The following is a 26440-nucleotide window of genomic DNA, read 5'->3' as shown; positions in this document are numbered from 1 at the left end:
GTACTGATAAACATGTCTTGAATAGACCATTAAACAAGGAAGTGATGGATACAACCCCCAACTGGCACAGGGAGATAGAACCTCAGAAGGAAGAAAGGACAACTCACCACAAAGTTCTACCGCTGGGTTCCTAGTCTCAGGACACAAAGTGGGAGATTTCAGAATGGGTCTTCCAAAGACTGGATCTGATCAAATGTGTCTTCTGGACAAACAGGCTTCAGGTATGATGAGTCATTTTAAACTGTAAAAAAAAAAAAAAAAGTGTATGATCTTCCATCACAAAAGAATGGCTTATAAGTTGGCTTTTCTGCCTCTTTCAGCTTCCTCTATGGCTCAGATGCTGGGAAAGTCAGGGAAGACACTATCACTTTCCAGTTCATAGCACTGAGAGGGCTAAGTGACAGAGCTGAGACTTCACACGTGGCCTTCCCAGCCTGACACCTTTCTTTCCCTTCCACCAAGTTTCCTGGTGTGGAATAGTGCAAAAATACATACACACCCTGACACAAAGCTTTCATCCTGCTTGGAGTAAAATTCCATGCTCCTGAATGTGCCAAGAGAAATTGTGGGTCAGGCTAATTATCCTTCCTTCTCTAAGGGTGACATGCCACTGCTGATGGCAACAAGGGATAGAATGGAGACCACAAACTGTGTGGACTTGCTCTATACATATCCTTAATTATATAAATATGACTGATGTCCCGTGGATTACAAGAAGTGTTACCATAAGTCAAATTAATGAATAAAAATCAAGATAAAAAACAATGAGCTGCTTGCAGCAAACTCTCAAGGAATTCCCATCTTGCCACCAAACATTTAAAAATTAGAAATTCCTACATTTCAGTAGACCTTCAACTAACATAAATAATCAAAATATCAAAAGTTCTTGTACTTTTTTTAAAAAAAGATTTTATTTATTTGTTCATGAGAGACACAGAGAGAGAGAGGCAGAGACACAGGCAGAGGGAGAAGCAGGCTCCATGCAGGGAGCCCGATGTGGGACTCGATCCGGGGACTCCAGGATCAGGCCCTGGGCTGAAGTCGGCGCTAAACCGCTGAGCCACCCGGGGTGCCCCTAGTTCTTGTACTTTTATTTTGTTAATGTTTTTAAACTTTGTAGAATCACAGAATAAAATAAGTTGACTTATCTTAGGCTTTATCCCAAAATTTTTAAGTGTCCAGTGTCCACAGTAACTATGTGGGTAGGGGAAGAACATTTTGAAGCAATTTGGGCTTCAGCCTGAAATTCGGAACTGAAAAACAGTCTGTATGAGCAAAATCCAATTTATTTCAATATAGCAAGCATTTTCTGAGTACCTACCAAGTTCCTGGCAGTTGTTAGACCCAAACATAAATAAGATTGAGTCTTTCCAGGACCCACAGTCTGACAGGGGAGGCCAGAACATGCATGTATAACTTTATTCAAGCTAGACTTTAATAAGATTTAGAATGATGTGCAGACGAGATACAAGGGGGAGATGTCTAGACAGGAGATTGGAGTCTTATTTCCTGAGGCATTTAATGAGAGAGTCAGGACACAGAGCAGCAAGTACAGCTCAGAGCAGTGAGGCACCATAATGAGCATCTGCCTGTGTCAACTCCTCCCGAGACCACATGCATAATGTAGATAGTTGGGCATTTGCCCACATGACCCTCAAATTAGGCAGAAGCCTGGAAATTTCATTTTGGTAGAAAATAATAATAATAAGCAATATATTCATATATTGACATTAGGAAACTCCACCCCAAAATGTTTAGTTCCCTGTAATTACCCTGGAATGAGCCCCCCACAAACAAGCTACACTGGCATCTACCAAGCCATCTAGACCTTCGTCCAAAACCAAATACCAACCAAAGATTACTCACTACATTAAAAAACCTCCAATATGGAAGATTATAATCTAAGTACATAAAAATAAAAGGCAGAAGAAGGAGATAGTGCAGGCAACCAAGCAAAACTTTACAAACAGAAAGAGAACAAGATGCTATGAAAGGAGCAATGAGAGACAAAAAGGATTCTTGTATATGAAAAAGATAGTTGCTTAAATGGATTTTGACTTAAATGGCATATATAGAAGATGAGGTTAAGGAAATCTCCCAACATGATATAAAACATAAAAGAAAAAAGATTTTAAAGGTCAATCCAGGACATTCAACTTTTACTAATAAGATTTCCAGAAAGAGAAAATGTACAGAAATTTAGGAAATATGAAAATTTCTATATTAAAGGATTTCATGAGTAGGCTACAAAATGGATGAAAAGAAACCCACACCAAAGAGCATCATGAGATTTGAGAAGATAAATGATAAAGAGAAAATTTTGAACACTTTTAGTAAAAAAAAAAAAAAAAGAAAAGAAAAAGTGAAATTTTTAAAAGGAATTAAAGGTTAGGGCATCAAACTTCTCAGCAGCAATCTTGGAAGCCAGCAGAATGCCTTTAAAAATCAGATTGAACATTATTTCCAATTGAAGATTCTATACTCAAAAAGCAGTTGATCTAATGGGAAGACAAGGGAAAGATATTGCCATACATGTAAAGGATCATAAAATTTGCTTCCAATGTATTCTTCCTTAGGAAATTACTGGAGGATATGTTGCAGTAAAATAAGCAGGAAAACCCTAAAAGAAAAAGCCATAGAATCTGAGAAACAGTAGATCCTACTACACAATGACAAAGAGAAACTCCAGGGTGATAGTTGAGCCCCAAATCTTGACTAACCAGTTTGGAGCAAGAAGACAGAGAGTTTTAAAAGCGAAGTATCATGTGAGAAGGAGACTAGAGAAAGTTTTTGATATGTCAAAATGGGAAAGAATTTTCAGTATATGGATTGCAAATGACACTATAAAAAATAAGGTAATTAATAACTTCAGGAAAAGTAAAAAGCCATGCAAGGAAAGAAATGTAAATCACAAGGAAGCCTTGGTGGTTCAGTGGTTGAGCATCTGCCTTTAGCTCAGGGCGTGATCCCGGGGTGGTGGGATCAAGTCCCTCATCAGGCTCCCCTCGAGAAGCCTGCTTCTCCCTCTGCCTATGTCTCTGCCATTCTCTGTCTCTCATGAATAAATAAATAAAATCTTAAAAAAAAAAAAAGAAATGTAATTACAATCACTAATTGCTTCTAGTTAATCATATATACATAATAACAATGTAAACACTCACTATTATCTTTACTAAAGTAGCAACTTAACTGTATGTGTAGGTTGGGGTGGGGTCTAAAAGAATTAAAACTTCATCTACCACAGGACTTTTGAACCTCAGCACTACAGATATCTGGGGCTAGATAATTCTTTAGTGAAAAGTTGACAGGGTAGGAAATGGCTGGTATTATACACCTTTAGCCATTATTAACTTTTTAAATTGTGTGCATGTACTTTATATTTTAGCATGCAGTTGGAGGTCCAAAAACAAAGGCATGCTTACATCCACTTTGGGAACTCACTGAAATCTTCATGTATGAATCTTGTTTCAAAAGAAATCTTACATTATTACATTAACTCACTTGATATGCTCCGTCTTTTCTCTAAGTTACATGAAACAAATAGTTATCAAGTAATGTCTTTTTATAAAATATCTACATGTCTCCTAAAATCATCTAATGTAACATTTTTGGTCCACCTACTACCTTGTGGTAATGACTGCAATAAGCAATGAAAAGCATGAGGAGGTCTTGGCACACAATCAAATGGGCCAAATGTAAAGTGGAGCAAAGCACAGAGACCTCTAGTGAGAGCCCTGCCCAGCAGAAGAACATGTATGACTACTTCATTTTGAAACAAATCACCTGAGGCCTTACAGCCACCAACCTACACTCTGTCTTGTCCCTCTAATAAATTGTATTCTCTCAGAGAATAGTTAAGGTTAACATAAAAAAATAATATGGAGAAGTATGATAACTTGCAAGTTATGAAAATATTTCCTAATTCTATAAAAAAGAAAAAAAATCAGGTAGGACAATTATACCCAGCCTCTCAGCATTTAGCAAATGTTGGTGCTCTCAGCATAGAAGTACTAAATCCACCTCTTTTCCTCCATTTGTCTTTCTGGGCTCTGGGACTCCACTTCTTCAAATACCCTTTACCCTTTGCTCTCTGGTCCTCTCCCACCCCCTCATCAAAGTGGCTCCACTGTCTCTCCATCCCACTAGGCTGACTGGAGAATGTGTTAATGATGATAAAGCACGAAGAACTACCCTATCTGGTTACATATGCAGTATGATTATTATTAATTCAAAACTGGTCCAGCAAGATAATGCCTTTGAGAGTTTGTGTATAACCAACTTTAACGACTCTGAAGCAAAATTGAATAGAGAGCTCAACTATCACTTTGTTTAAAGTTTTGATTAACAGAGCTGTTTGGGCAGATAGGGAAAGAAAAGCAATGATTTATTGATGCACCTTTTACTGCTGCTTCCTCAAATGCCAAACAACATAAAGCACTGCCCACCTGCTCTGCCCATAAACATGTTCATCATGGAGTGCAAAATAAATCCTTCCACCATGAAAGAAGGTCCAGCTCTTGCTGTTTAATATTAGGAATAAATTCAGAAAAATTCTCAACAAGATACTAGCCAATAGGATACAACAATACATCAAGAAAATTATTCACCATGACCAAGTAGGATTTATTCCCGGGACACAAGGCTGGTTCAACACTCGTAAAACAATCAGTGTGATTCACCATATCAGCAAGAGAAAGAAAAACCAAGAACCATATGATCCTCTCACTAGATGCAGAGAAAGCATTTGACAAAATACAGCATCCATTCCTGATCAAAACTCTTCAGAGTGTAGGGATAGAGGGAACATTCCTCAACATCTTTAAAGCTATCTACGAAAAGCCCACAGCAAATATCATTCTCAATGGGGAAGCACTGGGAGCCTTTCCCCTAAGATCAGGAACAAGACAGGGATGTCCACTCTCACCACTGCTATTCAACATAGTACTGGAAGTCCTAGCCTCAGCAATCAGACAACAAAAGGACATTAAAGGCATTCAAATTGGCAAAGAAGAAGTCAAACTCTCCCTCTTCGCAGATGACATGATACTCTACATAGAAAACCCAAAAGCCTCCACCCCAAGATTGCTAGAACTCATACAGCAATTCGGCAAAGTGGCAGGATACAAAATCAATGTCCAGATATCAGTGGCATTTCTATACACTAACAATGAGACTGAAGAAAGAGAAATTAAGGAGTCAATCCCATTTACAATTGCACCCAAAAGCATAAGATACCTAGGAATAAACCTAACCAAAGAGGTAAAGGATCTATATCCTAAAAACTATAGAACACTTCTGAAAGAAATTGAGGAAGACACAAAGAGATGGAAAAATATTCCATGCTCATGGATTGGCAGAATTCATATTGTGAAAATGTCAATGTTACCCAGGGCAATGTACACGTTTAATGCAATCCCTATCAAAATACCATGAACTTTCTTCAGAGAGTTAGTACAAATTATTTTAAGATTTGTGTGGCATCAGAAAAGACCCCGAATAGCCAGGGGAATTTTAATAAGGCTGGCTAATGGTTTATCTATCTTATTAATTCTTTCAAAGAACCAACTCCTGGTTCTGTTGATCTGTTCCACAGTTCTTCTGGTCTCGATTTCGTTGAGTTCTGCTCGAATCTTTATTAACTCCCTTCTTCTCTTGGGTGTAGGATCTATTTGCTGTTTTTTCTCTAGCTCCTTTATGTGTAAGGTTAGCTTTTGTATTTGAGTTCTTTCCAGTTTTTGAATGGATGCTTGTATTGTGATGTATTTCCCCCTTAGGACTGCTTTTGCTGCATCCCAAAGATTTTGAATGGTTGTATCTTCATTCTCATTAGTTTCCATGAATCTTTTTAATTCTTCCTTAATTTCCTGGTTGACCCTTTTATCTTTTAGCAGGATGGTCCTTAACCTCCACATGTTTGAGGTCCTTCCAAACTTCTTGTTGTGATTTAGTTCTAATTTCAAGGCATTATGGTCCGAGAATATGCAGGGGACAATCCCAATCTTTTGGTATCGGTTCAGACCCGATTTGTGACCCAATATGTGGTCTATTCTGGAGAAAGTTCCATGTGCGCTTGAGAAGAATGTGTATTCAGTTGAGTTTGGATGTAAAGTTCTGTAGATATCTGTGAAATCCATCTGGTCCAGTGTATCATTTAAAGCTCTCGTTTCTTTGGAGATGTTGTGCTTAGAAGACCTATCGAGTATAGAAAGAGCTAGATTGAAGTCACCAAGTATAAGTGTATTATTATCTAAGTATTTCTTCACTTTGGTTAATAATTGATTTATATATTTGGCAGCTCCCACATTCGGAGCATATATATTGAGGATTGTTAAGTCCTCTTGTTGAATAGATCCTTTAAGTATGATATAGTGTCCCTCTTCATCTCTCACTACAGTCTTCGGGGTAAATTTTAGTTTATCTGATATAAGGATGGCTACCCCTGCTTTCTTTTGAGGACCATTCGAATGGTAAATGGTTCTCCAACCTTTTATTTTCAGGCTGTAGGTGTCCTTCTGTCTAAAATGAGTCTCTTGTAGACAGCAAATAGATGGGTCCTGCTTTTTTATCCAGTCTGAAACCCTGCGCCTTTTGATGGGGTCATTAAGCCCGTTCACGTTCAGAGTTACTATTGAGAGATATGAGTTTAGTGTCATCATGATATCTATTCAGTCTTTGTTTTTGTGGACTGTTCCACTGAACTTCTTCTTAAAGGGGAATTTTAAGAGTCCCCTTTAAAATTTCTTGCAGAGCTGGTTTGGAGGTCACATATTCTTTCAGTTGCTGCCTGTCTTGGAAGCTTTTTATCTCTCCTTCCATTTTGAATGAGAGCCTTGCTGGATAAAGTATTCTTGGTTGCATGTTCTTCTCATTTAGGACCCTGAATATATCCTGCCAGCCCTTTCTGGCCTGCCAGGTCTCTGTGGAGAGGTCTGCTGTTACCCTAATACTCCTCCCCATAAAAGTCAGGGATTTCTTGTCTCTTGCTGCTTTAAGGATCTTCTCCTTATCTTTGGAATTTGCAAGCTTCACAATTAAATGTCGAGGTGTTGAACGGTTTTTATTGATTTTAGGGGGGGATCTCTCTATTTCCTGGATCTGAATGCCTGTTTCCCTTCCCAGATTAGGAAAGTTTTCAGCTAGAATTTGTTCAAATACATATTCTGGCCCTCTGTCCCTTTCGGCGCCCTCGGGAACCCCAATTAAACGTAGGTTTTTCTTCCTCAGGCTGTCGTTTATTTCCCTTAATCTATCCTCACGGTCTTTTAATTGTCTGTCTCTTTTTTCCTCAGTTTCCCTCTTTGCTATCAACTTGTCTTCTATGTCACTCACTCGTTCTTCCACCTCGTTAACCCTCGTCGTTAGGACTTCTAGTTTGGATTGCATCTCATTCAATTGATTTTTAATTTCTGCCTGATTAGCTCTAAATTCTGCAGTCATGAAGTCTCTTGAGTCCTTTATACTTTTTTCTAGAGCCACCAGTAGCTGTATAATAGTGCTTCTGAATTGGCTTTCTGACATTGAATTGTAATCCAGATTTTGTAACTCTGTGGGAGAGAGGACTGTTTCTGATTCTTTCTTTTGAGGTGAGGTTTTCCTTCTAGTCATTTTGCTCAGTGCAGAGTGGCCAAAAGCAAGTTGTATTGGGAAAAGGAGAAAAAGAGAGGAGAGAAAGAAGGAAAGAAAAGAGAAAGAGAAAAAAAGGGGAAGAAAAAAAAACGAAAAAAAAAAAGAAGAAAAAGAGAAAAAAAAGAAAGGAGAAAAAAAAGGGGGTGGGGGAAGGAAACAAATCAAAAAGCAAAACAAAACAAAAACAAAAACAAAAACAAAAACAAAACAAAACAAAAAAGAACCACAGGGGAGTATCTTCTGATTCTGTGTACTTTAAGTCCCTTGGCTTCTCCTGGAGGTTGTCCGTCTAGCTGATCTTCTGGGGGAGGGGCCAGGGGAATTTTAAAAAAGAAAACCATAGCTGGGGGCATCACAATGCCAGATTTCAGGTTGTACTACAAAGCTGTGGTCATCAAGACAGTGTGGTACTGGCACAAAAACAGACGCATAGATCAGTGGAACAGAATAGAGAATCCAGAAGTGGACCCTGAACTTTATGGTCAACTAATATTCGATAAAGGAGGAAAGACTATCCATTGGAAGAAAGACAGTCTCTTCAATAAATGGTGCTGGAAAAATTGGACATCCACATGCAGAAGAATGAAACTAGACCACTCTCTTTCACCATACACAAAGATAAACTCAAAACGGATGAAAGATCTAAATGTGAGACAAGAGTCCATCAAAATCCTAGAGGAGAACACAGGCAACACCCTTTTTGAACTCGGCCACAGTAACTTCTTACAAGATACATCCATGAAGGCAAGGGAAACAAAAGCAAAAATGAATTATTGCGACTTCACCAAGATAAAAAGTTTTGCACAGCAAAAGAAATAGTCAACAAAACCAAAAGACAACCTACAGAATGGGAGAAGATATTTGCAAATGACATATCAGATAAAGGGCTAGTTTCCAAGATCTGTAAAGAACTTATTAAACTCAACACCAAAGAAACAAACAATCCAATCATGAAATGGGCAAAAGACATGAACAGAAATCTCACAGAGGAAGACATAGACATGGCCAACATGCACATGAGAAAATGCTCTGCATCACTTGCCATCAGGGAAATACAAATCAAAACCACAATGAGATCCCACCTCACACCAGTGAGAATGGGGAAAATTAACAAGGCAGGAAACCACAAATGTTGGAGAGGACGCAGAGAAAAGGGAACCTTCTTACACTGTTGGTGGGAATGTGAACTGGTGCAGCCACTCTGGAAAACTGTGTGGAGGTTCCTCAAAGAGTTAAAAATAGACCTGCCCTATGACCCAGCAATTGCACTGTTGGGGATTTACCCCAAAGATACAGATGCAATGAAACGCAGGGACACCTGCACCCCGATATTTATAGCAGCAATGGCCACAATAGCCACACTGTGGAAGGAGCCTCAGTGTCCATCGAAAGAAGAATAGATAAAGAAGATGTGGTTTATGTATACATGGAATATTCCTCAGCCATTAGAAACGACAAACACCCACCATTTGCTTCAACATGGATGGACCTGGAGGGTATGATGCTGAGTGAAATAAGTCAATCGGAGAAGGACAAACATGATATGGTCTCATTCATTTGGGGAATATAAATAATAGTGAAAGGGAATAGAAGGGAAGGGAGAAGAAATGTGTGGGAAATATCAGAAAGGGAGACAGAACATGAGAGACTCCTAACTCTGGGAAACGAACTAGGGGTGGTGGAAGGGGAGGAGGGCGGGGGGTGGGGGTGAGTGGGTGACAGGCACTGAGGGGGGCACTTGATGGGATGAGCCCTGGGTGTCATTCTATATGTTGGCAAATTGAACACCAATAAAAATAAATTTATTATTTAAAAAAAGGAATAAATTCAGTTCACTTCAACCATTTACTACAAGGTTCTCTACATAGAAAAGATGAAAAGGAATCCACTAGTCCTTCAACCAGCATGAACTTACTGACATTTTAACATTTTTTATTTCAACTAATATTTGATGTCTACAAACTGAAAATGCCACAGTTACGCTCATTATCTAATTACCTTCATTATCTAAAGGCTTCAGGACGCTCAACCTGGTCTCATTAGCCAGGTTTAAAGAATTGGAAAACACTTTCCAAAAATTGAATACAAAGCAAGAGTGAAAATTTCCCCTGGAAGCAACAGAACTTTGGCATTGTGCTGTTTTTAGCGTCAGTTACGGGATGGCTAACCAAGCAAACGTCGACTCCGACTCCGTTTCAAGGGGAACAGATTTCCTGAGGGAGTGAGGAGAGTGGACAAGCAGGGCCCCACCCCTGCAACAAGTGAAACTGCTCTGCCTTCCGTGCTGAGAGCAACAGCCAGTTGTGAGTTCGCGGTTTACTGACCCTTGGGGCAATCTCCTTCCTAACGTGAAATTAGCCTGGGGACAGGTTCCGAACGAACCACCACAGGCATCGGAGCCACAGTTAAGACCCAGCAGCTTTAGGACCAGGGCTTATCACAAGCTGTGAGGTTGCCAAATGCCGCCCCCTCCATCCCTCAACCCACGAGGGCAGATCTCCGCTCTCCAGCCAGGTGCCTCCAGGAGGCTGGCTCTCTGCCTCAGGGTCCCAGTCATAGCTCGTGAACCCGTCGGACGCTTCCCCACACCCAGTGGTGGTACTTACAAAATGCCAGGGATCGACGCACTAGCGGGTCAGACGCAGTAGCCAAGGCCACCGAGACAGCACGAGCTTCCTACCTTCTGGATGCCAGCCTCTCTGCGACTCCGAGGCTTGGGCTGGGCATCAAACTGGGAGACTATTTACTTATTCATGGGCTGCCCGAGCCAGCCGGGAACTGCTTTGTGTCAGCTGAATAGAATGGTAATTCAATCTCCAAATGGGAACTGCTCAGCACAGGGCATATCTGTCATAATGAGTCACGCAGATAAAAAGAACACGGCTTTCAGAGCCACTGGTAGAAGTTGTGTTTTGACAATGGGTGATGTTACAGGACACAACCTTCTTTGCCTCGACATCTGAATCTCCCCCCACTAAACATTCCCCGTGAGATGCACAACAGGGAGGGAATTACCTGTGGGGTTGTATCCTGGGGAGAAAAAGCACGGCTGCAGAGTGAGCTGCCCGCTCCCTTGGCAGGAGTGTGTACATTTGGAGAGACAAGAGGTAGAAATGTTCAGAAATCAGCAGGAATTATCAAGAAACGATGAAGCCAGAGGAAAGCGTCCAGCCATTCCGAGGGTTTACTATTATAGTTTGGGGCTTTATGTACACTATCACAGTAACTCTGGGGGCTCTGGCACCCAGTAATCATGACATCAAGAAGTTGTGGAGTCCAGGGCACCTGGGTGGCTCAGTGGTTGAGTGCCTGCCTTTGGCTCAGGTTGTGATCCCAGTGTCCTGGGATTAAGTCCTACATGGGGCTTCCCACAGGGAGCCTGCTTCTTCCTCTGCCTGTGTCTCTGTCTCTGTGTGTGTGTGTGTGTCTTTCATGAATAAATAAATAAAATATTTTTTTTCAAAAAGTCATAGAATCCAAAGAATGGCCCCACAGTGACAGCTAAGAAGAATCAAGTCGGGAGGGGGTTCTAACCACCCTGGTTCCCAGAGCATCTTGACTAGGGGAACCCCTCTCTTCATTCCCCTTGCTGCTACTGCTCCTGCCTCCTGGCAACATTTTCTCAAGATTAAAAAATCTGCATGTCATCCGACGTCCTGGTTTCGGCCACAGAGGTCTGGCTACCAACCATCCACCCTACTGCAAGCCCCTTCCTCTCTTCACTCCTCCACTCTTGCAGCTTGGACCCTGCCCTGGGAACTCCTCCTCCCCCAGGGGATAGATGCACTCATTCTCTGGCTCTGGCAGCCCCAGCAAACCGCATCTATAAGTTGGCCAGGAGTCCACTTTCCCTGCAGCACCTTCACAGCTGCTCAGGAACTACAATTCAAGCAGGCAGGGCTTGGACTTGCTGCTGCCCCCCTGCAGACCACCTGCTCCAACAGGGTGGGGGCCATGCCTCCTAGTTCTGTGCTATATTCTAAGCACCTACACCATGTCAAGCTAAAGTAGCTGCTCAGGCATGTGCAGAAAAATAGCAAATGAATGAGGCCTTTGATGTCAATATACATGTCTTGGACTATGCATGAGTCAGGACGGGCTAGGCTATGCTGTGGTAACAAACAACCTCAAATGTCCATGGCCTGAAATGGTGGAGGTGTATTTCCCACTCACACTCTGTGTCTGTGGGGCATCCTCTGGTGCTCTGCTCACATCATCCTCATACTGGGCTGAGATTGCTGAGCTAGGAATAGAAAGGAGGACAGTGTTTATAGTGGTATAAATAAAACCTCTAGACTACATGGCCATCGGAATTCTGCACTGGCACTTCTGTGGAGCAAATCTTCACATTTTGCCCACCCCGCCCCCCCTTCTTGTCCTCAGGTTCAGGCACAGACATCACCCCCCTGAGGAAGCAGCTGGATAAAGTCCACCCCTACACACATACTTTAAAACGCTTAGTGTTAGGGATCCCTGCGTCGCTCAGCGGTTTAGCGCCTGCCTTTGGCCTGGGGCGTGATCCCAGGGCCCTGGGATCGAGTCCCACATCAGGCTTCCCGCATGGAGCCTGCTTCTCCCTCAGCCTATGTCTCTGCCTCTCTCTCTCTCTCTCTCTCTCTCTCTCTCTCTGTCTCTCATAAATAAATAAATAAATAAATAAATAAATAAATAAATAAAGGATGAATGAATAAAATAACATATTACACTGGAGAAACCACAATATTTTGGTGTAAATAATTGTAAAATTAATGAATTCAAGAAGCAGTTCCACTCAAGTGAAGTAGCTCTGGAATCATGTAATAAGTGTAACATAGTAACAACAGAAGCTTTGGGGCATGTATAAAGAATCCTGAAATTAGTGAAGGTGGAGGAATTGTCCTAGTGTTCTCAGCACAATTTCCTGGGATTAAGTATTTATAACATTTGATCAGAACCAATCCTGAGGAATAACAGAATGAGTCAGGGCTTTGGTAGCTCAGTGTAAACACCCACTCATGAGAATGGGGAGAAAGAATGTGTACATCACCCGTGCCCTGTATCATGTGAGCTCTACTGACTTCGCCTATTAATATTTTTTAAGGTGTTTTGATTATTTGGTGATTTTAGTGAATGTGTTAGCATTAGATAGATAGGTTGAGAAAATCAGGTTTTGCAGTAAACAAAATGACTACAGGTTATAACGACCCCTGAAACTTAACCCCAACCCTTGCCTTCCCTAGTATAAGAGATCTCGATGTTTCACCCTTCTGATTTCTCCAGGGTCTCCATGGACCAATACATATTAAAGTGGGATATTTTGAAATTTCCCACCGGTTGGAATCTGCTGGCTAGCACCTTCCTAGGCCACCAAGGTGTCCTCCAGCAGGTGGATGGATAAACAGCCTGTGGTCCAGGAGACAATGGATTGTTATTTCAGCACCAAGATGAAATGAGCTGTCAAGACATGAAACCTTAAATGCACATCACTAAGTGAGAGAAGATGGTCTGAAAAGGGTAAATACTGTATGATTGCAACTACAGAATGTCCTGGAAAAGGCACAGCTATGGAGACAGTAAAAGATAATTACCTGTCTGGGGTGGGGAGGAGAGGTGGGAAGTGAGGGATGAACACTGAGGATTTGGAGGCCATATGTTCAACCATAAAGGATGAAACAAGTCATCACACATTTGTCCAAACCCACAGAAAGGACAACACAGAGTGAGTCCTAAGAGAAGCCATGGCCTCTGTTTAGTAACAACATATCAACATTGGCTCATCCATTGTAGCAAACGCACTGCATTTATACCAGATGTGAACCCTGGGGAAATTCAGGGCTAGAAGGACAGGGGGTGTAGGAGGACCTCACTTTCTGATCAACCCGTCTATAAACCCAAAACTCATCATTTTAAAAATGTTTATTAATTTTTGTCAAAACTGAGCCAAAAAGCACATCACCACCTTAACTGACAAGCATCTATACCAGCCAGAGTTTTGTGGATTTCCTCCTCTTTACCACGCTGGGCTCGTGTGGACATGCTGGGTGGGACTCCAGCTGTCTGAGTGCAAGGGTTTAGGACAGTTGTGCTGACTGCCGTGTCCTTGGCCCTCAGAGTGGCGCCTGGCTCACAGACAGGGCTTTGTAAATAGTTGTGCAATAAAAGATTTCATTTTCTATGTTTCCGCTTGGCCATGAATGACAGTGAGAATATTAACAAGTGAAAATTGAAAACAAGATCAAAAACCTCCCCCAGGAAGAGTAGTCACACTGCTACATTCTCCAGAGACACAAGTCAATAAAATAATTTTGGAGAGCAGAAGAATCACGGATGGCTCTATAAATCAGTGGTATGCAAGGAAGCCTCTGTGGCCCCCATGTCCGCTCCACGTATGTGGCCCTGTGTGTACCCTGTGCGTGCCCCACTCACCAACGCCTCGATCCTCTTTGGTCTGAACAATGAACCCTACCTTGAAGCCACATGCTGTTTGTACGGACAGCACCAGGCAGGTGCCCCTGTGCTGTCCACCCTCCTGAGGGGTTTCTCTGGTCTCTCCCCGATTCTAGTGAGGGAAGAGGGGGAAGGAACCTGCCGCCAAGAACACTCACCCTCACCCAGAAGAAAGGCTCTGAGAGAGTGATAAAGTAGGGCCACCCCCAGAGACACTGTGTACTGTGCTCAGGGCCAGGAGCAATGCCTTGCACTTAATTAAATGCGTTTACTGCTCACGAGCAATTTCATTGGCTTAATCATCTTCCCTGAAAATTGATTTTGTTCTCACTAAAGGCCCTAGGACACAACGCGTGGAAGCCTCCACCATGGATGGAGCTTTTCTTCAGCCTAACATCATCTTTACTACCAAACTGAAGCTTAAAGTATGGTGTTACTTTCTAAAATAAAGTTATTTCAGGAAATCGATATTCTGTTTTAATGTTAACTATTACTAGTATTAAAAGCAGCAGCTCACATTCGAGTGCCCATTCTACACCAAGCCCTCTTGTCAGCATCTTACACAGAGCGTCTGCTTGAACCCTCAGAAGCCCCCACATGGCAGGTGCCTATGCACACGACACGTCGGACGCACAGCCTGGAGAAGTCACTTACCCGGGAGGTGAGGGGTCGGGGTTCAGGGCTCACCACTGCCCAGGAATGAGCAGCCCTGGACACCAGACAGTCAGGAGAGATGGACAGAAAGGGGTGTTAGTCTCCACTGCCAGGGGAAAAAATTATTTTATGATACACAAGAAATACCTAACACCGGCCTTCAGAAACATTACCTTGAAATCTGTAATATTAGCAAACTGCTGCAAAGTTGGGGAGACGCCCAGGTGAAGACCAAGAACATTACCACAGCCGCACCCCCTGCGCCTCAGACCCGTTATTATAAATGTGGAAAGAGGGATCCCTGGGTGGCGCAGCGGTTTAGCGCCTGCCTTTGGCCCAGGGCGCGATCCTGGAGACCCGGGATCGAATCCCACGTCGGGCTCCCGGTGCATGGAGCCTGCTTCTCCCTCTGCCTGTGTCTCTGCCTCTCTCTCTCTCTCTCTCTCTCTGTGACTATCATAAATAAATAAAAATTAAAAAAAAAAGAATACTTTAAAAAAAATAAATAAATAAATGTGGAAAGACCCGCTGCTTTATCCAACAGCAGCTCTGTCCCTGATGGTCTGTTCTGAACCACTTAAAGATGCCACATCATCGTTACAAGATCACAGGAGTGTCAAACAGTCCTAATTCCCGTGCTGTTGTTTGCCGTCTCCAAGAGAGAAAACTAAATAATTAGCCAGATCATGCCACCCGGCCTGTGCCTTGGGGACTGGCCTCCCGGCAGCTGTAGAAGGATGCCTCCTGACAGATGACTTACTTGACATTAAGCCCACCTCATGCCACCTTGTGTTTGGACCTGTACTCTGGCCGCCTCTCCTTTCTCTGCATTGTAATTTTTGCACCCGGTTCTTTTCCCTAATCAGCCTCATGGGCTGGGAGGTGCTCATGGGCCTGGGAATTAATTGGAACATAAAACGGAAAAACAACCTGGGTTTATGTCAGTGCTGGAGTCACAGAGAAGAGAGTGATCCTGCTGGAGGAGCACTGGAAAGTGAGTCTCACATGAGGACACTCAGTCCCTGATAGCTACCTGGTCCCCATGGTGAGGGGTACTCAGTAGGGCTGCACCTTACTCGGGCCAACCTCCATGCTGGCAGCCAGCAATCCCCTGGTGCATCCCATCAGGCCAGGCCCTGGCGCCACCCGCATTGCTCTTCTGTTCCTATGCCCACCACACAGATGGCAAAGTGGAAGTAACTGGGCTCTTGAACCAAGCAGAACCTAGAGTCAATGCCGTGTCTAACCACTGCACTCCACAGCTGCTGCCCCAGTGCACAGACAGTCCTGGCTTAGGGCATAAGAAACAGTGAAGTAAGGGCTGACAGGGGTCACTGCCACGCTCAATGTCACGGACCTTTCCTTATCTTCTCCCAGGACTTCTTCAGCTCCCGGCCTTGCACTGAAGTCTTTCACCGATTGTGAGCTGGTCTTGATGCCTGCTGTAAGGTAAGGCTCTAGCTGCATTCCTCTTCACATGGGATCTGGTTTCCCAACCCCACTGTGGAAGGGCTGCCCTTCCCCTATCCCATGGCCATGGCCCCTGGGTCGGCAACCAGTCAGACATGTGTACGTGGCTCTATTTATGGACTCTGTTTTGTTTCAGTCATGCAGGATGAGTGAGTTCCAGGGGTCTGCACACCTTACCCTGTCCCTGGTGAGAAGTATTGGATTATGCACGTGAATTTGTCAAGACAGTAGATCCCATGTTCACTGTTCTCATCACACACACACACACACACACACACACACACACACAAAAGAAACTTAAGATAAATTTAAAATGCAGACTGATTGTAAGGGAGGAGCTGATCCTCTATCCAGGATGCCCCAGGGGTGCCCCAAACATCAAGGAGGCCCTTGCTCTTCCTGGAGCTCTGAGGTGAGTCCTCAAGGTCAGACTTCTGACTTCCGTTCCCAGAACGCATCATAGCATTTTTACTTTCACAACCGACATGAGCTGGCATCAGTGGACCTCTTCTACACACCAGGCACTGTTTGGACTGTTTGCCTAAATTAGCACAGTTAATTCCGGCAGCGACAACCTTATGAATAAAGGCCTATGACCAAAGCCACTCTGAGGACAAGAGGCCGCATGCCTAGAAGTGGAATGGTGCTATGACTACTGGGACCCCAGGCCCCCTCGGGGAGTGAGAGACTGGCAGGAACCCAACCCTCAAGCCCACTCCATGGCACAAACCCACACCCCTCACCCGACCCTTGTTTGTGAGTGCAAGTCTTGGACTAGACCCACCCTAAAATTCCCAATTCTCCACACCTCTGTGACTCTCCATTTCCGATGCTGCCCTCCATGAGGGCCTGACTGGTGGACCAGCCAGTAGTCCCTAAGATGAAACTGCCCCCCACCAGTGACTGCCTGCTGTTAGTGTCATCCCACTGTTCTGAGAGGAGGGCAGAGCTCCTGCCTGAGTCCTCAACCACACCAGGCATGAGGACGCATGCTGGCAGAGGACATCAAGGTGCTCATGCTCACCCTGGCCACAGCCAACCAGGCCATTGCGGCACCTCCCTCATGTCCATGGGATCCACACAGTCAGCCTCAGGAGGAGGAAAGTTGCCCAGGCCCCTGGCAGGCTGAAGATGGAGCCTCTGGGGAATGGTCACAGAATCTGCAGCAAGTGAAGAATGAGGAAGCTTGCAGGCCAACTGTCAAGCCAAGAGGAAGACCAAAAGTTTCTACCGAAATCATCTCACAGATGAAAAAAACAAATCCCTTAAATGTGGAAAGAAGGAGGGCCTGCCTAGGTCACCTGTCATAGTCAGTGACTTATTCCCAAACTGATGGAACACACATCAGGAACAAGAGAAAGATAGAGACACCGTCCCACCCCAAGGAGCACACACTCCGGTGGGGGTGATGGAGACAACAATCATTCAACAAACAAGACCGTGTCAGCTCACACATGTGCAGGTAGGAAAACAGAATAAGAAGGTGTGAAAGGAAGGGGTGGGGTGAGCAGACAGGCTTCTTGGAGGAGGTGTCCCATAAGGAAAGATTGGAGTGATGAGGAGCAGTTGGCATGCTGAGACAGGGAGAGAGAGTGTGTCTCAGGCAGAGGGCACAGCATATACAAAGGCCCTGAGGCAGGATCTCTCACTAAAGATTCCATCTCTCACTTTCCAGAGAAGCGAGACTGTTGCTTCCTCCCTTGAGACAAAGGGAAGGAAGTGGAGAGGCAGAGAGGTCTCTAATTTGTTCAGGTAAATCCTTGGAAAGCCCAAGAAGGTGGTAAGAAGATCTCCATCCCTCCACTGCAGTATTAGATAAATCAGCTTTCAGTTCTCAGCCTTTAATCCATCAGAGCAGACATGTGTGTAACCTTGGTTAAAAAGGGAGTAAAACCCGGCCCTGAGATGCAGGCTGCATTTAAAATACAACTGTATATAGACCCAGCCTCTACCAGTGGCCTTACCCATTATCCTGCCCAGGAAGATGAGCCAGTAAAAAGAATCTGTGTACGCAGAGTGGGAAGATGAAGAGCAACATTAATCCGTGCAAGGCACCACATCTGCATCCACACCCTGTAACGGCGGGTGATACACAGGAATCTCGGGAGGGACTTTAGGGCCAGTGTGGTCAGCACAGGGATGGGCCCTGGACACCCGAGCATGTGTGACCACAATCACTGCGCTGCTTCAGCTCATCCTGAAATAACCCTTTCACAAGGAAGACTTCCACCAAGGCGCTGGGGGACGCTCCCTTCAAGTCTGGCTTGATTCAAACCCTTGACGGTCGGCTGTAGCCCATTGGGATGGCAAGTTAGCAAGTCAGAGCCAGCTGACTCTATGAAGATCCTCCCCGGGAGCAAGCTGCTGGAGCCAGCCTGCAACCTTAGCTGCAAAACACGCAGGAACTCGTGAGCCGCCTCTGGACCAGAGGGGGCCTGACATCTGCCCTGGTGGGAGTATTCACCCCAGGGAATTAGGCAAGGACTACAAACCAGTGCTCCCCCCACTCTAAGCCAACTAGTTCACCAGAAAGCACACCAGCCCCCTAAAGCCACTTCTCTTACATGGACAAGAAAATACACAAGAATTAGCAATCGTACAGCACACGTTACAGAGTCACTACCTCTGCACGGCCGGAGCTCACTGCTCCCTCCCTCCAGCACCACTCAGTGCAGCCACAGCACTGTGGGCCCAATGTCCACATCCCTCCAAATCTAAGTGTTGAAATCCTAACCCCCAAAGTGGTGGCATCAGGAGGTGAGGGCTTTGGGAGGTGATGGACATGAGGGTGGGTCCTTCATCAACGGGATTTATGTTTTTTATGAAAGATATCCCAGAGAGCTCCCTCCTCCCACCAAGTGAAGACACAGTGGGAAATGAGCCATCTGCAACCCAGGAAGGGGTCTCACCAGAACTAGCCCTCACCAGTGTCCCATCTCAGCTTCCATACCCGGGACTGTGATATACTAATGTCCATTGTCCTGTAAGTCTCCCATCTGTGGGATTCTCCATCCCAGACAGGCTTATAAACATGTCACACACTCCATCTCCATGACCAGAGCAATGATGTGGGTGAGCCTGAGACCTACCCCAGTCCAGAGTGATCTTCAAGACTAGGGGGAGTCATGGGCTTCCCTATGGGAATTCAGGGAGCATGTACATGGTCTGGTGATGTGAGAAGCCACTTGGTGACCCAGCTGTAACTCCAAAGCAGCACAGATAAGGATGAAAAAAAAAAAAAAAAAAAAAACAAGTCCCAGTTCGTGACATTGAGCCTTTACGTCAAACTGTGCCTAACGGTTTCCTTATCCAGGCTATCAAGTTATGAATCCACCCACTCCCTTTTAATGCTTAAACCACTATGCTATGCAAATTTTTTAAAATGAGAACCCAAAGGAAACCAAGATTCAAAATAAAGTATTAATGTATGACCAGCTGAGCTGGACTCCGAACCTTCCACGTATCAAGACATTAGTATAGGTATTAATGTCTCTGATGCTCATGTCTGTAGAAAAAAGACTCCAACCAAGGAAATCATCCTATTGTCTTTTTTTCAATCTTAATTGGTTACATATCCTTGATAATAGGCTTACTTAATGGAAGTAGATACTGTTTCTCACCTGTATCACTTCATAAAAAAATGTATTAAAATTTTAAAAATAGTAATAAAAGAAAGGAAAGATTTCCAACCAATAGAAATCTAAAACCAAGCCTTTACATTTGGGCCCTCCCTTGTAGAAGGAAGGGATTCATTAAAGCCCTTTCTAATAACTAAATCACTTAATAGCTTGTGCTGTTCTCCCAAGTTTTACAGGGAAAAAAAACAAACAGTACCCCCAGTGAACAGCACTTACACCCCATCTGAGCACTGGGATCTGTGGACACCCAAGCACATCCACTCAGCAGAGGTGATTAACTTGTGCTGCTCTTAATAACTGTCTGTTCCCATCCCATCCTCGGGACATCCTTCCAAAAGATGCCTTAAATGAGCTTTAAACAAGAGGTAGGGTCATGAAAAAATTATGTTCAAAACAAAATTATACAAAGCTACAGCTGGGAAGAGCCTTGTTCTACTCAAGAACAAGACGGGGAAAAAAAACAAGCTCCAGGTCTGGATGATTCATTGACAGTCACCTAGCTAAAGCTCACAGAGCCAGGTCTGGGATCTCCTGACTCTGGCTCACAACAGCACCAGGCACGCCAGCCGGGGCACTCCAATACCCCAAGGAAGGAAACCGGGGTTTGCTGGCAGCACCCACTCCCACCTCCAGGTCTGGGGGCCAACTTGGCCCACGGGACTCTCACGGGACTCACACCTGTGCACACCACGTGCCATGTACTCCCGGATAGAAGGGCACCAGCTACGTTCCAGCACAGCTGAGCATGGAGTGCATGCATCACTGCTCAATATCTCTTAATCTTGATGCATCTTCATTTACTCACTTTTCTATAGTAAATAACAAATCAAACAAGTGTCCTCCAGGCTCTCAAGAGAAGATGGTAAGCACATTCTGTGCCCTCTGTGAACTGGACAGAGAATGATGCAGCTCTGTGCCACTCTATGCCAGGTGACCTGACCCTGACTGCCACCAACACCTCAACAACAGGTTTCTGATGCAGAGATTCCACTTCTGTGAGTTTATCCTGAAGGATGATGATGGATGTGATGGAATCAGCATATCTTTTAGGATGGTAAACATACCATTGTTCATAGGAAAACAGACACTCCATAGAACCCCCTCAATACACACTCAATCTTTAGACGACATTTCCCAAATATCTCAGCAAAATAAGATTCAAGCTGTAAACTTCGAATGTTACCCATGATGATTTTGGTGAGATGTCTCTACGGGTGATTTAAATTTTTTCTGAATGATTTTCTACACTTCAAAAAAAATTCTACAATAAATGTATGTTACTCTACTAATAAGTAAAAACAACCTGAAATCACTGTAATTATAAAAAGACACAGAACATGCATAGTAATTCTTGCTCCAAAAACAGCCAAGCAGTGAGGATCCTACACGCCAGCTTTCATCCCGATGGTTCAGCAATGTGGGTCCTGTGGTTCTCAGTGGACGTGTACATGGAGGCCCCATTCTCAGGCCTCCTGGCTTCCCGCCTACACAACAGCAGCACGTTGGAGGGTCGGGTGTAGGAGGCTGATGGACAAGGGAGTAAGAAAAAACAGAATCATGCTATGTGTATCAGCATCATGCCGGCTTCTGAGCCATGTTAGGCCCTGACTGTGGGGTTTGAGGCAATGCAGATTTATTTCTTACAAAATCTATCGATGCAGGTGGTCCCAGGTGGTAGCATATTCCCCCCAACTCAGAGGCCCAGGCCCCTGCCATCTATGACTGCCCCATCCCACAGGACCCTGCAGGCCTCAGTGGCCCCATCACCTGGGCCTGGAGGTCTACACATCCCCTCCATCCTCCCACAACTCACCCGGACCCAGGCATCCAGGAAATGTGCTCCTAGCTTAAAAGTAGCTTCCCACCTCCATTTCTTGCTGCTGGGGAAAACATCTGGGGTGAACAGCTAGCTCTTCATCCACAGGGAGATAGTGTGGGTGGCAAAGGAGACCCCCATTAGTGGACACCCCTCCAGCCTTGTGCTGGGCTTGCCCAGTGTAGCCCGGGGAGTCCCTCCCATCCAGGGAACATGGAGAGAGTAGACAGTCTTCCCCTCCTGAGCAGTATGACCCAGACAACAACCTCAACAGGGAGAGGGTGAGACCCAGCTCCCCTCCACAGAAGGGGAGTAGGGGCCGTGGGAGCAGGTGCACAAGCCAGCTCCCACCGCTTCTGCCCACAGGCTCAGGAGAATCCAAAGTTGAGTGAGACGCAGCCTTCCGAAGCAGAGACAGGGATGCACAGAGTCTGGAATCAGAGCAGAAGAGGTGTGAAGACACACAGGCAAGTGTGGGCAAACCCTCGATGGTGTGATCACCGGCTCAGGGAGATCCAGTGGGGGCTGGGAGGAGAGATAGGCAGAAAACTGCATCTGCTCTTTTGGCACCAAAGGCGAGGGGCGTTTCCTGGCAAGCTGTCCCTGGGGTGTGCGTCTGCCCAGCACGTGCCGTGTGCTCTATGGGGGCCGTCTCGCGCCCCCTGCCCCCAGTGGTTGCGATTCCATTCCTAAGCCCCCTCTTGCCCTGGGGGATGGGGGAGCATCCTGCAGCCATCTATGGCCAACTCCCTGTCTGGGTTCCATGTGGAGCTGCCTGTCACGCCGCATTTGTGCTCTGTCTCCTGGACGCCACCGCCTGGTAAGCATGAGCCTCCAAAGCACCTCATCTCCTTTATCCGTGGGCTCACCCTCCCACAATGACTCCCCTGGAGGGGACTCACACCTGCACACCCAGGCCCTTGTACCCACCAAGCAGTCCCCATCTTGGTATAGAAAGTCCACAGGGAAGCATCACTCCTTCAAACACGCATGCTGGCGGCAACCTTTGCCCAGGAGAGCCCCAGTTTCACCCAGTTATGTGAAGACACCTCCTCTCCAGCCCAGAGGCCAAGGAAGGGCTCATTTTCCTGACTGGCCATTGCTTTCTGGAGGGGCAGAGGGGTCACAGGGAGAGAGATTCCCCTTCCAAACAAGCAAGTGCTTCTATAATTCACCATTTAGGTCTGTGCCCTGAAAGGGAAATGCCATGAATAAATGCGAGCCTCCTGACCTTGCAGGAAAATATCAAAGAGATTTCAAGCAGTGTTTTCTGGAACAAAAATTTATACAACCGTGTTTGGAAAAAAAAAAATCTGCTTTGTAAATGTCATAGGAAGGATGCTAAGCACAGGTTGGGAAGGCTCGGGCGGAGCTGGGCTTTGTCTGAGAGCAGAGCGGGGTCCCCACCCAGGCCAGAACAGCAGCTCCTGCTCGAGATTCTCAAAAGAGGGTCACAGCTTCCACAGAGAGGCAGTTCAGTGGTGCTTTTTGGAGGGACTCGTGGCCATCGCATGCGCCACAAAGATCGACGCTTTTCCACGTAACTCCGAGTGGATGCCAGGCAGCGATGCCTGGCCAGGAGTGGGAAGGGATGTGCCTCACCAGCTGCCCGAGGGGATCTCAGGCACTCAGAGAGGCAGGCCTAAAGGAAGACATTGCTGGAGCAAGTGCAGGACATGGGTGTGTCAGTGGCCATGGGGATGCAGGGACACAGAGTTCTCTGGGAACAGAACAGCCCTGAGCTGAGTCTTTCCCTGTAGAGACCCAAGAGCGGTGGGCATGACAAGCAGGTGCCCTACCCAAGTTAGGCCCTAGGTTGGATGGAGCGCCTCAGGAAAATCCACAGCATCGGCCTGCAACTGCCCTCCCCACCCCTGGGGAGAGAGAGAAGGAGCCCACAGAAGAGGGTGTGGCAGCAGCAAGGAGAGCAGAGACTGTGGTGTCCCTGCCCTCGTGGGTGCCTCTTTCATGGTCTTTCACAAAGCATGTGGTTTCCAATCTCTGATGTTCCCTTGAAGGAGCTACCAATGTGTTTCTTTTTAAATTTCCTTTTCAGTGTATATTTTATCTTGCTTTAAATATGCCCATGCTGAGAATATTCAAAATCAGAAAATGAATAGCGGGACGTGAGCCAGACCACATTTCAAATGTGGGTATATTTAGGAGCAGAGAGCTTTACCATGTGAGGCTGAAGCACAAGAGGCTTGATTCATTTCCCCGTCCACCACCCCACAACACAAACCCCATGGAGCACTTGAAAAGACCACACTATGAACACAGAGTCAGGAGATGGGCTTTGGGACAGGACAGGGAGGGCCACAACACCCAGGAGCCAGGGTGGGCTGGTGAGCACGGGCTTGTGTTGTGACTTCAAGGCCCCACCCACGCACCGAGCCCACTTCAACAAAATCCACAAGCACGTTCTGTGGCTGCACCAGCTGCTAGCCAGATGCCTCCGGTTCTGAAGCACCTGTCACCCGTCCCCAGGCCACTGCCAGAGCCTGGCTTCTGCAGACACTGAGAACTGTCTTGTTTGCATTTATATATTTATGAGAGACCCCAGCACACTTGCATCTTCTCTGTTCTGCATTTGGAGAAAATGCAGCCATTTCAAAGATGAGAAAAGGAGACCACAACATTTTAGAAAAAACAGACCAGGAGGATCATATTTCACTGAGTAAATTGACAAAAGGTCAAAAAACTTGATCTTTACCACTGATGTGCTTTGTCTGAAAGCTGAACTACCATTTAAATATTTATAGGCCAGCGCTGTAACTGCAGCCTAGGGTCCTGAGTCCAGTGGAAGCCAGGCTGGGATGGCTGTACGAGAAAAAAATAAGCCAGTTCCTTCCCAGGGAGGCTCTGTGCAGGGAGAGGCCAGTGGTCCTACTTGGGATGGTTCCGCACCTGCCACCCACCAGTGGCCACTGAGCTTGGAAGCATCACCGCGAGCGCGTGAGCACGTGGCTTCAGGCAGGAGGGAAGGGACGGAGGCAGACAGGAGCACTGAGTGGGAGCATCAGGCAGGAGCATCACGGCCTGGATGCACATGCTCAGCCCAGCTCTGTCTGGGGAACGCCCCAGCTGCAGTGCCCACACTCAGTGCCCAGATCGTGGTTGCTAACTATTGTTCTCCACCAAAAGAAACCAGGGTCCTTGGAAAAGGACCTCCAAGAGGGCTAATTCTGGGACTGGAGCAGGGAGAGTGCCTGCTGAGCCGGGAGCATTGTATTATGGAGGAAATGATGGCCACACAGAGCACGGGAATCAGGAGGGAGCTCCCTGGGCTCATTACCCTGCACATTAAAATACACGATGATAATAGGTCTAACCACTGAACAAAGCAATGACCCATTAACCCGCACTGACATGAATAAATAAAAAAAATATAGACGGGGGAGGAGGGGAGAGGAAAGCTTTTCCCTATGGAGGAAAGTCAATAAATAACCATCAAAGGAGTCACACAAAACCACCACATTGTAAGTGTCGTCAGTAACAGTCATCCATCTGGGTGACAGTCGGCCACGGGTGCTAACATGGGCCCATCTGATGAAAACCAGCTATTTCCCGTTACTGGGTTCACTGTAGGTCCCCACAAACAACTTGTCGTGGAATCTGTTCTTGCAGCTTTTCTGCAAGTTTCCCCCAAATGCTCCCTTCCCTCTAAATCCATACAAAAGGCTTTAAAATAAACATAAAAGCAAGGACAGCACAGGAACATGAGGCCAGGGCCTCCTGGATGAAAGGTCGTGACATGGGGCTCCCGCTTTGGCCTCTCTGCCACCGCCACACAGTGCTCAAGGGCACCGAGCACTCGAGCACTGCACGCCCGCTGTCCTAATGTTCCAGAAGTTACTTTTCAAGGCAAGATTACTTGATCTCAGAGTCGTGAGTTCAAGCCCCATGTTGGGCTCCACCCTGGGTGTGAAGTGTACTAAGAAACAAACAAATGCAGGATGACTTTAGTAAGAAGAGTTTTGGTCTAAGATCCCAGAATATGGATCACACCCAATCAACCCATCCCTGCTTCGCTGCTGCCCATTTGGGTTCAGCCCGAGCTCTGCAGGGAAGAGACAAGAAGGTCCTGGAACCTGGTACAGAGACTGGCACACATAATGTTTATCTAATGAAGGGAGGGAGGGGAGCGGAGGGGAGGGAAGAAGAGAGGGAGAGAAGAAGGGAGGGAGGAAGTAGGAAGAGGAAAGGATGGACAAAGGGAGGAGGTAGGAAGGAATGGGGAGGGAGGAGAGGTCCCTGTCTTTTAGGAACAAAAGGGATTTGACAGAGTCTGCCCGGCCCTGGCTGGAAACAGATGGCTCACTTAAATTGGGTAATTGGAAGAGAGTTGAAGAGAGAATTTGTTTAGAGTCGTGGGCAGGGCACAGAAATCAATAGGTGGGAGGTCTCCCTGGGCAGCAACGTCTGGAAGCCACCCCAACACAGAAGAGGGAAGAGAAAGAGAGACCACCGTGACCCCAGGAAGGCAGGGCAGCAGTGGGAGAGGCAGACCAACGTGGGGGAGTAGGGAGGGGGCAGAGAGGAGGAATGGGGGAGAAAAGAAGAGATGAGAAGGGGAAGGGTAGGATGGAGGGAGGGAAAAGGGATGGGGAGGGCGGGGCGGAGAGAAGGAGGAGGGAGAAGAAAGGAAGGCTGTCCCCCAGCCCTGGCACTGCACCTGAGTGGCAGACCCGGCGGTCAGCCTGCTGGGGCCAGAGTGTTGGGTCCAGAGGGGCAAAGACGAAGGAGGAAGCAGACACTATGGTGGCTGAGGCCCCGGTCCTGGGAGGGAGCCCTGAACCCCCAAGACTGC

At 46.0% G+C, this 26440-nt stretch overlaps 1 protein-coding gene across 3 annotated transcripts in view; it reads right to left on the bottom strand.

Annotated features, from left to right (window-relative positions):
• Window positions 1-26440, bottom strand: part of RIMBP2 (RIMS binding protein 2) — a 226623-nt gene that overhangs the window by 173741 nt on the left and 26442 nt on the right. For 2 of the 3 annotated variants that reach the window (XM_038574720.1, XM_038574722.1), the window contains one exon: window positions 108-241. The gene's annotated coding sequence lies outside the window, so the exon portion shown is untranslated. Of the gene's footprint in view, window positions 1-107; window positions 242-10232; window positions 10354-26440 lie in introns of those variants that run through there. The other variant, XM_038574721.1, reaches the window with a different exon arrangement.

The sequence above is a fragment of the Canis lupus genome, chromosome 26, assembly GCF_011100685.1.
Source record: "Canis lupus familiaris isolate Mischka breed German Shepherd chromosome 26, alternate assembly UU_Cfam_GSD_1.0, whole genome shotgun sequence".
In the NCBI taxonomy this organism is placed as follows: Eukaryota; Metazoa; Chordata; class Mammalia; order Carnivora; family Canidae; genus Canis; species Canis lupus.
This window is presented reverse-complemented; position numbering and strand designations above follow the sequence as displayed.